We start from the raw sequence: 12,628 nt of genomic DNA on the forward strand, positions 1-12,628 counted from the left end.
ATGATTTTCGAACAACAGGGGGTCCTGTAGAACGCCTTATAGCATCTACATGAACAACAACAGGGGATCCTATAGAACGTTCTATAGTAAATATATAATGTTGAGAATACAGGGGATCCTGTAGATCGCTCAGGAGATCCTGTAGAACGCCTCATAGTATATACATGAAAAACAAATACCAGGGGATTCTATAGAAGGTCCTATCTTAGCTGGATAATTTTCAAACTACAGGGGATCCCTTAGAACGTCCAGGCGATCCGGTAGAATGCCTTATAGTATATACATGAGCAACAAACAACAGGGGATCCTACAAAAGGCCCTATCGTAGCTGCATAATTTTCGAACTACAGGGGATCCACACGAAAAACAAACAACACCGGATCCTTAAGAAGGTCCATCTCAGCTGCATTATTTTCCATCAAAGGGGATCTTGTAGACCACCCAGGGGATCCTGTAGAACACCCTATAGTATATACATGAAAAACAAACAATAGGGATCCAATAGAACGTCCTATAGTAGATATATAATGTTGAAAAAAAACGGGATCCTGCAGACCGCCCTATGCATCTTATATAACGCTAGCTTTAAGTATTTACATGATATTCTATAGAACGCCCTAATAGTTGCTTCATTATAAACAATGAACAAGGGTGCCTATAGAACGTCCTATAGTAGAATGTTCAGACAACAGGGGGTCCTGTAGACGGCCAAGGGGATCCTGTAGAACGTCCTATAGTAGATGTTTTATATTGAGACAGATTTATTTTTTATTCAAATGCAAACCTAGCAATTTTTTTTCTTCAATCAATCCAAAGCCAGAATTTTTTATTCAACATTATACATGCTTATATAAGATGAATTCAGAATTGTCTTTCATTATAACTGTATACATGGTATACTAGGCCCGATTTTCCTAATTATCAAAATGAAGACCAGATTAATTCGTTTCTTTAAACGCAGACCAGCCCCCCACCGCCCCCTCACATTCCCGTAAAGGAATTTCTCGTGCCGTAGTACGTGTAATCTTTTTAGAGGATAATAAAAAATATTATTAACTCCATAGTACATGTACATTGTATGTTGAAAGCTGATGTTGAGACTTTTGTTATTTAGTAAGTGGATTTTCATGATTAGAATTTGAAAGGAGCAAAGATTGCCGTCCAGAATATGAACCAGCACACAATAAATTGAATTATGTGAAAACGATAAAACTGTTCGGCTAAGACGTCAAACGCTATTTGTCATAAATTACCCGAAAAAAATAACAAAAGATAGGGCATAGAGAAGTTCACGCCGGACACACACTCCATAATGTATAAAAAGGAATCTGTATTTGCTAAAAGGGCACAATGATATATGATACTCAGTAAAGCGGTAGATTTTCCTATTTTTCATGTGATAAAAACATAATTTAAGCAAATTCACCCGAGTATTACATAAAAGATAATGATTTTGCATCGTGTTTTAGATAGTTTTACATGTTGAGAATATTCTATTTTTAGCATTAGTATTTTCAGATTGAGAATCGTTTATAAATAGCCTATAAATAGAATATGCATAATTCATGAATCGTGACGTAGGGCGGTCTACGGGATCCCTTCTTCCGCTAAGATAGGCTCGAGAAGATAGGACCTTCTATAAGATCCGGTGTTGTTTGGTTTTCGTGTGTATACTCTAGTTTTTTATCAAATTGACTTAAGCGGACAACGTAACATTGAAAATTGCTTGGTTTTATTTATCAGACCTAGCAGGCAGAACCAAGCAAAAGTCATAAAACTTATATGTACTGATATTAATGCAACTTTAAATTAAATACAAATAATCAATCATAAGTAGTTCCTATCAAACTAACTTAATCAGAAAACTGAACAAATGTTGATGCCACAAACTTCGGAGTCACAGGACTCATTTTCCTGCTACAAATAAAAACTAGATGTGTCAAAGCGACACGAATGACCCCGTCCCAAAAACTTGAAAAATCTGCAATTTCAATAACACATGTGGACATAAACATGATTGTAGTCTCACATTGCTATGTTCATAATTATAAATTAACTATTAACAAAACTCAGATCAAAATGTGGAGGCCTTTAGAAAAAAAGTCTGTATAACTGTTAACAAAACTCAGCTCAAAATGTGGAGGGGTATAGAAAAAAAGTCTGTATAACTGTGTTTTTCAACAATTTTCAAAGTTGTAAACCCTTAATTTAGGCAAAAATTAATGGAGAGGAACAAAACTTAAACTTAATCTGTAACTCATCATGAGTAACTCACATACCAAAAATCAGCCCAATATCTAAAAGCGTTGAGAAAAAAGTCTGTATAACTGTTATTTTCACAATATATTAAAGTCCAACGCCTGTAATTTCGGCAAAAATTAGCGAAGCGGAACAAAACTTAAACTTGACCTGTATCTCATCATGGTTACCTCACATACCAAAAATCAGCCCAATATCTGAAAGCGTTTAGAAAAAAAAGATCGTATAACTGTGATTTTCAACAATTTTCAAAGTTGTAAACCCTTAATTTTGGCCAAAATTAATGGAGAGGAACAAAACTTAAACTTGATCTGTAACTCATCATGGTTAACTCAAAACCAAAAATCAGCCCAATATCTGAAGGCGTTTAGAAAAAAACTCCGTATAATGGTTTGTTGCGGAATGACGGAATTTCGAACAAGGGCAAAACTATATGGCACTGACAACTTCGTTGCGGGCCATAAAAAGGCAAATTCCGTACATAACACTTTATACAAAATACGTTATCCGATTCATCTCCCCTTTTATGGCAAATGTTGAAATGAATCTGATATAGCTGACTAGTACAAACACAGAAACAAAATTTCAGAAATCCTTGTAATGTGATTCATGAGAAAGATGCATGGGACGAACGAATAGACTAGCTGAAGGACAAACAGAGGTAAAACAGAATACTAATACCTCAACTTTTTAAAGGCGCCTAAAAAGGGGGTATAATAATATTAAACACACTATTTTCTTCTTTTAGTCAAATTCTAACAGATGCCTTGCATTCCTTTCTCAAAATTTTTATACATGAATAAAGATTTAAATCAATTGTTATCTGCTATTTTACAATCCAATATAACAGCAAAACATTCAAATATACCTTAATATAAATGTATATCTCAAGCTGCACTTAAATTTTTATCTGTAAAAACAACAGTAGCATAAGAAGATTTTTATCAGATTTCTATTTCAAGACAATGGTCTTCCCATGATGGTTAAATCCCTTCAAAACAATAGAACTGCTTGTCAATGTAAACATTTAATATATCTCAGAGCAATAACTATCAAATATGTTTTCGTGATTTCTTTGTTATAATTATCCTACAAGAAATGTATGCATGATATTGCTTATGTTATGACTTTAATTTACAAAAAGCATTACTCCTTTAAAAAGTTTATCTGTTCTGATTATGAAGTTTTTCTAAAGTTTGCTGGTTTAAACATTAGATATAATTTTCAGAGCTAAAGAATGTTGCTGAGTGGTTCCTCTTAAACTGACCTAGTAATCGTAAACTATGCAAAAGTTTTAAATATACCATGACTGAGTGAGAAGTCAAATAGTCTCCATAGATATGATAATACAAATCAATTCCAAACATCAGAGAATTACCATTAGTTATTCGCCTTAAAATTAATATTCAAATCTAACAAAAGAGGCTGACAATACTAAGAGAACTTTCAAACTGACAAATCGAAAATAAATCGACATCCAATTGCAAAAACAGAAAGTGGTGAAAAACTCAACAAAACTTAAGAGTAAGAAACTGTAACCCCACAAATAAAAGGGTGTGAACTAAGTTGTTAATGAAGGGTGGGCTGCTGCTGCTCGGCTTGTGGCACCCATCATGCTGATCTACAAATGTGGTGATGCTAACATTTAAGGTAGCACTACAGTGTAACAGTGATTTTTTATCACATAATTTTGAAGTAAGTATTATTCTGCAGTTTATAAAAATCCCAAAATCATTATCATATTACAACAGGGAGTAAATTGATAATGAATGTATGTAAATAAAAGCACATGGTAATTAATCTAAATATATAGGCATTTAGGCGGGGCTAATGTGTCAATCATCTGTTGATGCCAGTGTCCACAAGATAATGATATAGTGTGTGGTCTTATCTAATTGCATCATGTGTATTGCAACAAAAGTAATTTATTTAACTTTGAAGTAAACAGAGAAATAGAAAAAGTTATTAAAAAGGAGAAAATCTAAAGGGGAAAATCTAACCAAAATGAACAAAACTATATATATAAGGATAAGAGTGTGAAAGTATTTTTGAAAGCCTCTGACAAACTTTAAATCTTTAAGGTTCTTACTACAAACAAGAAGAATATGACTCTGAATCGGTCTTCTGCTAGGAGTTTTAGGCACTTTAACCAATTTTAAGTTTATGTGAAATTTTTCAATGCCATAAGACTCAAAAATCATGTGAGACAGTCTATTTTCAGGAAGGGGATAGTCTTCATCTTTTTTGGAACATGTCTTTTATTGCATAATTTTATTGTTCTAGGTAATTTCATAGTAATGAAAATCTTTCTTTATAGTGATTATAGTGATGTTAAATATTGATTACATGCAGCTGGTCATTCCTGTTATTCTCTTATCTTAGACTGCCTGGATAGAGGCGGAGCTTTGTCAATATTTAATTACTACATCACAGATGTTGGTCATATTTGTGACGTCAAACTCCCGCTAAATGGCAAGTTAGTGTTGGTCAGTGCACATATAATTCAAAATTTACACACAAAGTGTGTGGTTATATTGACAAAATAATGGTGTCAGAACACTCCTGGGGTGTTATCAGTGGAACTTTTGTATTGATGATGCATTTATAGGGGTTCTAAGGGGGAAATTCAGTTTTAGGGTCATTTCTCAGAACAATTTTTCAGGAGAATTGTTAGCCAAAAATGAAAATAGAAACTTAATGGGTACCCCTTTTGGTTTGACTTTGATATATGTGACTAAAGGGAGTATTTTCTACAATGCCGTGTCCCAGTTTTTGGATTTGTTTCTAAATGAATTTATAGGTGTCCAAAGATGAAAGGTGAAATGAGGTTTGGCACCCAGCAGTTAAATCAATATATTTTCTTACTGGAGACATATATCATAAAATCTGAGACACGGTTTTGTTTATAGTGTATGGTTGATTAAAGGGATGAAAACAAATTTTTACTACCATTTGACCTGAATGTGCCATTTTCATTCAAGTTGGAAGACCACTTTTTTGGCAATTAAGGAGTTATAATTTGAGACTAATCATACCAAAAATAAATGTATCTTCAGATTAAGAAGAATTAATATTTCAGCTTTATAATGAGTTAAAGATTTTTAAAATCCATTGAGTAGTTTTGGAGAAATTAATCTTTAAAGACTGTTGGTTGGAGTCAGAAAATTCTGACTGTAGTGCTACCTTAAACTAAACAAAAGTATCACAATCAATAGACCAAGACTGATGAGGTAGGACCAACATATCTCAATTGAAATGAGATGACAGCTTTACACAAATTAGACTTACCATTAAAGGGAATGAAAAGTAAAATCATAAACAATACTGAACTCCTAGGAAAATTCAAACGGAAAGTCCCTAATCAAATGGCAAAATCGAGTGGTACAACACACCAAACGAATGGACGACAACTGTCATATTCCTAACTTGGTACAGACATTTTCAAATGTAGAAAATGGTGGATTAAACCTGGTTTTCTAGCGCTAAACCTTTTACTTGTATGACAGTCGAATCAAATTCATTTATTTTTAAGGATCAATATGTCACACTTCTGGGGTAAAAATATCATCCTAATAATATGCACATAGCTGTAAATAGTTTTAATTTACAGGAACAGTATAAAGTCATTAAAATACAAAACCATATCATAATTTTATTTTAATTCAACATCGTACATCATGAAAGATGATTTATAAATACAAATGATTTATTCAATGCAAATCTCACAGCCATATACTTGTATACACTAATATCTCCAATATCAAAAAATGACAGTAAAAGAAAAGAAGAAATGTAGGAAAATACAAATTTTATATACTCAATGTATCAAAAAGGAAGACTTTTAAAATGACTTTGTCTTAATAGTGCCCTACAAGGGGTATAAACAACAAAATTTGCCCCTTGACCATAATCTTCACCATTTATCAATATCCCATAAACTATAGGATCTTAATAAAATCAATACATCTGTCTGTTTACTAATAGACAAATAAAAATTGCATTGATGTTTGTAGCTTATTTTGACAAAACTGAACTAAAGTGATATTCTAATTATAAAATAAAAACTTTTTAAAAATTGTACTGGCAAAATTGAAGCAAATGCCCCTTTAAATACTATCTATAAGTTCTAAAACAGTTGTAAAAATATAAAATAAAATTATTTATGTAATTCATTCCGCTAGAAAAGATTAAAAATTTAAAGCTTTAATAATTGTATCACATATTTACTGATAAAAAAAAACTAACATTTAAATATGCAGTTGAAAATTCTCCTACATGTTTTTTTCCCTTAAAATCCGAATAATTTTCAAACAAAAAAATACTGGATATCAACACAGCATTGGTTTTTAAAACAAAACATAGCACAATGGCCCCTATACATTCTATAATAAAATTATTCAAGATAACAACATGGAAGAAAATATAGCACCAGTGTACCACAGGACTTTAAGGACCTAGGGTGAGGAACACATAGAATATTTTGATAAAAGAGTCATTAAAGAAACAAAGATTTAGAAGTAATCAATAAAGAGAAAATAACAAGAGTAAACATTGAAATAATAATAACAAACTTTTAATTGTGGATTCATTTACTTTAATGGATATATTTTGTTGATTGAGGAGAAACTGTATTTTCATGAATATTTGATTTCATGGTTTTGGCAAAGTCTGAATGACTTAGGCCACACTTAAAAATATTTTTGTTTGCCGACACCATACCCAAAGGTAAGAACAATGGGCAGGTAGGCTGGCATTTTTTTTCAGTAAAGAGAAACCAAAGTGTTGGATGTTTTTTACTCTTCATGCATATCTGATTAAAAAAAATGTACATAAGACAATAAAATATGTTGAGTAGGCAGCTATTTTCTGGATAGGTATGGTTAGAGAAAAAGAACACATTCCTTTTATGGCCTAATCCTATTGATCTTTTGTACTTTGTTGTAAATTTGAATTTTTCGTCACATTTAACAACCAAATCGTTAAAAAATTGTCATCCTATTAAAATAATGAATCCATCATATAAAAAGCATCAAAACTTAACAAATAAGCACTCAAATATTTTGGTAATTTTGTTTTCCTGCTCAACAAGAAAGCTCAAACTTGAACAAGTAATACTTTTACACTTAACTTTCACTATCATACATCCATTTATTTCATCATAAATACATTCACACAAACGGATGCCTTGTTAACACATTTATTCAATAAACAGCTGCGCCATGAGCGCATGATACGCCCGACGTCTTGTGTGGAAGTTTTATGCAATAATCATAAATAGTTTCTGAGGAAGTTTTAAGCAATAACCATTTATTGTTTTTGAGACACGGCGGGACATGTGAAAACCCCCCACCCTGTTTTTTTATTACAAATATCACTAAAATAAAATTTTGAATCAAACCAAAAAGTATACAGATCTTTAAATTAGTATAACAAAGAAGTGTGTACAGTTTCAAGCAATAATCATAATTTGTTTTTGAGATACGGTGCAACATGTAAACAAAACCCTCCCCTTTTTTACAAAATACTCAATAACTCAAAAATAAAATTTTGAGTAATCACCAAAAAGTATACAGATCTTTAGATTAATATAACAAAGAAGTGTGTAAAGTTTTAAGCAATAATCATAAATCGTTTTTGAGATACGGCGCGACATGTAAAAAAACCCTCCCCCTTTTTTACAAAATACTCAAAAACTCAAAAATGAAATTTTGAATCATCACCAAAAAGTATACAGATATTAAGATTAATATAACTAAGAAGTGTTTAAAGTTTTAAGCCAAAATCAAGAATCGTTTTTGAGATACGGTGCGACATGTGAAAAAAAACACACCCCTGTTTTAGTTACAAAGTGCCGTAACTCAAAAAGTTAAAATCTTATTTTCACCAAAAAGTATACAGATCATTTGACCATCATAAGAAACAACTATATTAAGTTTCATGAAATTTGGATAAGTCGTTCTCAAGTTACGGTGCGACATGTTTACGCCGGACAGACGGACAGACGGACGGACGGACGGACGGACAGACGGACAGACGGACGGACGGACACCGGACATTTGTATACCATAATACGTCCCGTCAAAATTTTGACGGGCGTATAAAAACAGATTCACAACTTACTTTCTGCCATATATTCTATTAAACCTTGAACAAAAAAATATCATTTGAAGAATTGCACATTGCACTGATATGAATAGTGTATAGCTGAGGGTTTGATAGAGCAGACTGTTACCCTGAGAAAACATCATCAACTGAGGCACAGCCAAGGTTGACAATGCTTCTGCAAGGGCCAATCTGCTCTATAAATCTCTCCACTATGTGTTATTCAATTTATTATACTGGATATTCTATCATTATTGTCTGTAAGATTTTTAATTGAAAGTACTTTTAAAAACTATGACGTCATATGCATAACGTTAGTTATTAGAACAGCAAAAGTAAAGCAAGATATACTTTTTTTTTAATTTGGACGGTCCATGAAACAGTTCTGAGGCCACAAATTGGCATAACATAAAACAGTAGCACTTTCTTTCAAAATATTGATGTAAATTGTCCTTCAAATTATTGATTTTTGATTGGTCTTCTAGAGAGCGTGACATTCAAAAGATTGTCTTTTGCTGAGCAATGGGATAGAGTAAATTATGTCCCTACTATTTACCAATCAAAATCTGGATTTCTAATAAATTATACTAGCATATAACAAGTCAGATTCATATATTCATTCTTTTTTTTTTTTTTTTTACCAAAGTTAATTATAGTTTTATATAAATTTTGTGTCAACACTTCTGCCATTTCAGTTTAAAACAATAATTTACCCCTACAACATCGACTTTATTGCAAATGACCCATAATCATTGTTGAGGGGGATAGGACTTTTATCAGGACTCCAAAATAGTGTGTTTTTAAGCTCAGGATTTCGGAATGGACCTTTCGGGACCCAGTAATTCTTTTTTTGAAGTTCCGGATGTCAGGATTTAAATTTTGTTTAAATTCAGGACCTCAGGATTTCGTGTTTTTAAGCCCAAGATTTTGGGATCAGGACCCCTCCTACCCCCCTCATTGTTGAATATCCAATATGCTTTATTAAGTACTGTATTTACAATTAATCTCCATCTAGTGAAATATATACACAATGACAAAACCTTTCACTCTAAAACATTTTCTCATGAAATATTATTGTGATATTTCACTTGCTGCCATTTTATTATACAAAACTGATAACTGTATATTTCTACTCATGGTATAACATGAGCTGCGTCGGATAGAAATCGACCTTATGCAAATGTGCGTTTACAAGTTCATGTATATGTCTTTGAATATAAAAAATGAATTTTGGCCTGATTTGTAGAATATATGTATTAAATCAATTATGAAACAGTTACCAACTTTCCATATAGATTTTGTCAACCTGAAATAAATTAATTGCGGTATTGACAATTATTTGCATAATGTCAATTTCTATCCCACACAGCTCATTTGAACAATGATTTATCAACTAAAAAAAATATTACAAAGAAACTGATAATGTAGTGTCATACCACATTAAATACAGGTTGGTTTATTTTAACATTTGCTGCCTTATTTTGTCATGATTTGATGATATGAGATAATTTTGTTAAATGTTAAAAGACCTGAGATTCATTTATGTTTAAAGCAAATTTTGTCTTTGTGTAAAAAAAATTAAAGAATTTTTGTCATTCCAAAATAAAACACTAAAACAAGATTACGAGTATTTAAGACAAATGAATTGCTTTGGTGTTTACCACATTAGTAAGAATCCAAATTCTCTTTAAAACAAGAGGCTCTCAAGAGCCTGAATCGCTCACCTTAATTCTCTTGGTTAAATCTCTCATCAATGATTATTTTGGCTTTTCAATTTATTTAAATGTTTTTTGGATCGTCCTATTTTCTTCAAAAGCCAAAAAAAATAATCATTTTCTCCTATGTTCTATTTTAGCCATAGGAGCTATGTTTCTTGACATACAAGGAAATAAAATATAAAATTTATACTAGATACTCTGAAACTCATTTAGCCTAAGTTTGGCTGAAATTGATACAGCAGTTTCAAAGGAGAAGATTTTTTAAAGTAAGTCAACATGATGAACGAATTGTGAAAAAAGTCTTTAAAGGGCAATAACTCCTTAAGGGGTCAATTGACAATTTTGGTCAAATTGACTTAGTTGAAGATCTTACTTTGCTGAACATTATTGCTGTTTACAGTTTATTTCTATCTATAATTATATTCAAGATAATAAACAAAAACAGCAAAATTTCCTTAAAATTATCAATTCAGGGGCAGCAACCCAACAACAGGTTGTCTGATTCATCTGAAAATTTCAGGGCAGATAGATCTTGACCTGATAAACAATATTACCCCAACGTCAGATTTGCTCTAAATGCTTTGGTTTTTGAGTTATAAGCCAAAAACTGCATTTGACCCCTATGTTCTATTTTTAGCAATGGCGACCATGTTTGTTGATAGATCATAACTTCGGATACAATTTACAAACTAGATACCCTAAGGAACATTCAGTTAAAGTTTGGAAGTATTTGGCCCAGTAGTTTAAGAGGAGAAGATTTTTGTAAAAGATTACTAAGATTTACGAAAAATGGTTAAAAATTGACTATAAAGGGCAATAACTCCTAAAGGGGTCAACTGACCATTTCCGTCATGTTGACTTATTTGTAAATCTTACTTTGCTGAACATTATTCCTGTTTACAGTTTATCTCTATCTATAATAATATTCAAGATAATAACCAAAAACAGCAAAATTTCTTTAAAATTACCAATTCAGGGGCAGTAACCCAACAACAGATTGTCTGATTCATCTGAAAATTTCAGGGCAGATAGATCTTGACCTGATAAACAATATTATTCCATGTCAGATTTGCTCTAAATGCTTTGGTTTTTGAGTTATAAGCCAAAAACTGCATTTGACCCCTATGTTCTATTTTTAGCAATGGCGACCATGTTTGTTGATAGATCACAACTTCGGATACAATTTACAAACTAGATACCCTAAGGAACATTCAGTTAAAGTTTGGAAGTATTTGGCCCAGTAGTTTCAGAGGAGAAGATTTTTGTAAAAGATTACTAAGATTTACGAAAAATGGTTAAAAATTGACTATAAAGGGCAATAACTCCTAAAGGGGTCAACTGACCATTTCCGTCATGTTGACTTATTTGTAAATCTTACTTTGCTGAACATTATTCCTGTTTACAGTTTATCTCTATCTATAATAATATTCAAGATAATAACCAAAAACAGCAAAATTTCCTTAAAATTACCAATTCAGGGGCAGCAACCCAGCAACAGGTTGTCTGATTCATCTGAAAATTTCAGGGCAGATAGATCTTGACCTGTTAAACAATATTACCCCATGTCAGATTTGCTGTAAATGCTTTGGTTTTTGAGTTATAAGCCAAAAACTGCATTTGACCCCTATGTTCTATTTTTAGCAATGGCGACCATGTTTGTTGCTAGATCAAAACTTCGGATACAATTTATAAATAAGATACCCTAAGGAACATTCAGTTAAAGTTTGAAAGTATTTGGCCCAGTAGTTTCAGAGGAGAAGATTCTTGAAATAGTTTACGACGACAGACGACGGACGACAGACGACGGACGACGACGGACGCCAAGTGATGGCATAAGCTCACTTGTCCCTTCGGGACAGGTGAGCTAAAAATCATGACAATAATTTTACATTTACAGTGATTTATGGAAATAGTAAAGACATTTCTAATTGCACAACTAATGTTTTAAAATGATTCATTTCAAATCTTAGGTATTGCTTTGATTAAATAAAAATAAAAAAAAAACTCATTAGATAACCTACAGTCAGTTAAATATTAACAAATTGATATAAAAGTGCCACAAATTTCAAAGAAATGACTGAACAAATATTGCTTTGCCTTTTCAAATGCAAAGTATCCTTTAACAAATTATTGTAAAGTACCAACTAATACTAAATTCAAGGGCAATAATTTTGGAAAGTAGATCAAAATGTGACCCTTATCACATTGATGATTATTATACCTCATTTATATTCAATGTGCTTCTGAGTAAAGCTTGATTTCATTTTACAATGTGAATTTAAAATCAAACATTGTAATTTTTTTTAAGCCAAATAATATATTTTAAATTTCAGTTATCTCCCTTTGTTTATAATTTTACATTTTAAGATTAAAACTCAAAACTTATTATTATCATACTGGCTTTTTCAAAGAGGGGACTCAATTAGCATTTACTAATCTAACTTAACTTAAGGTATACAGAACAAAATATTACAGATATTACAATTATTTTAACATAGTTAAAATTTCACACTGTCTGATTGTCTGCAGAACAAGAAAAACAAAATGGT

This window comes from Mytilus edulis, chromosome 12, assembly GCF_963676685.1.
Source record: "Mytilus edulis chromosome 12, xbMytEdul2.2, whole genome shotgun sequence".
NCBI lineage: Eukaryota > Metazoa > Mollusca > Bivalvia > Mytilida > Mytilidae > Mytilus > Mytilus edulis.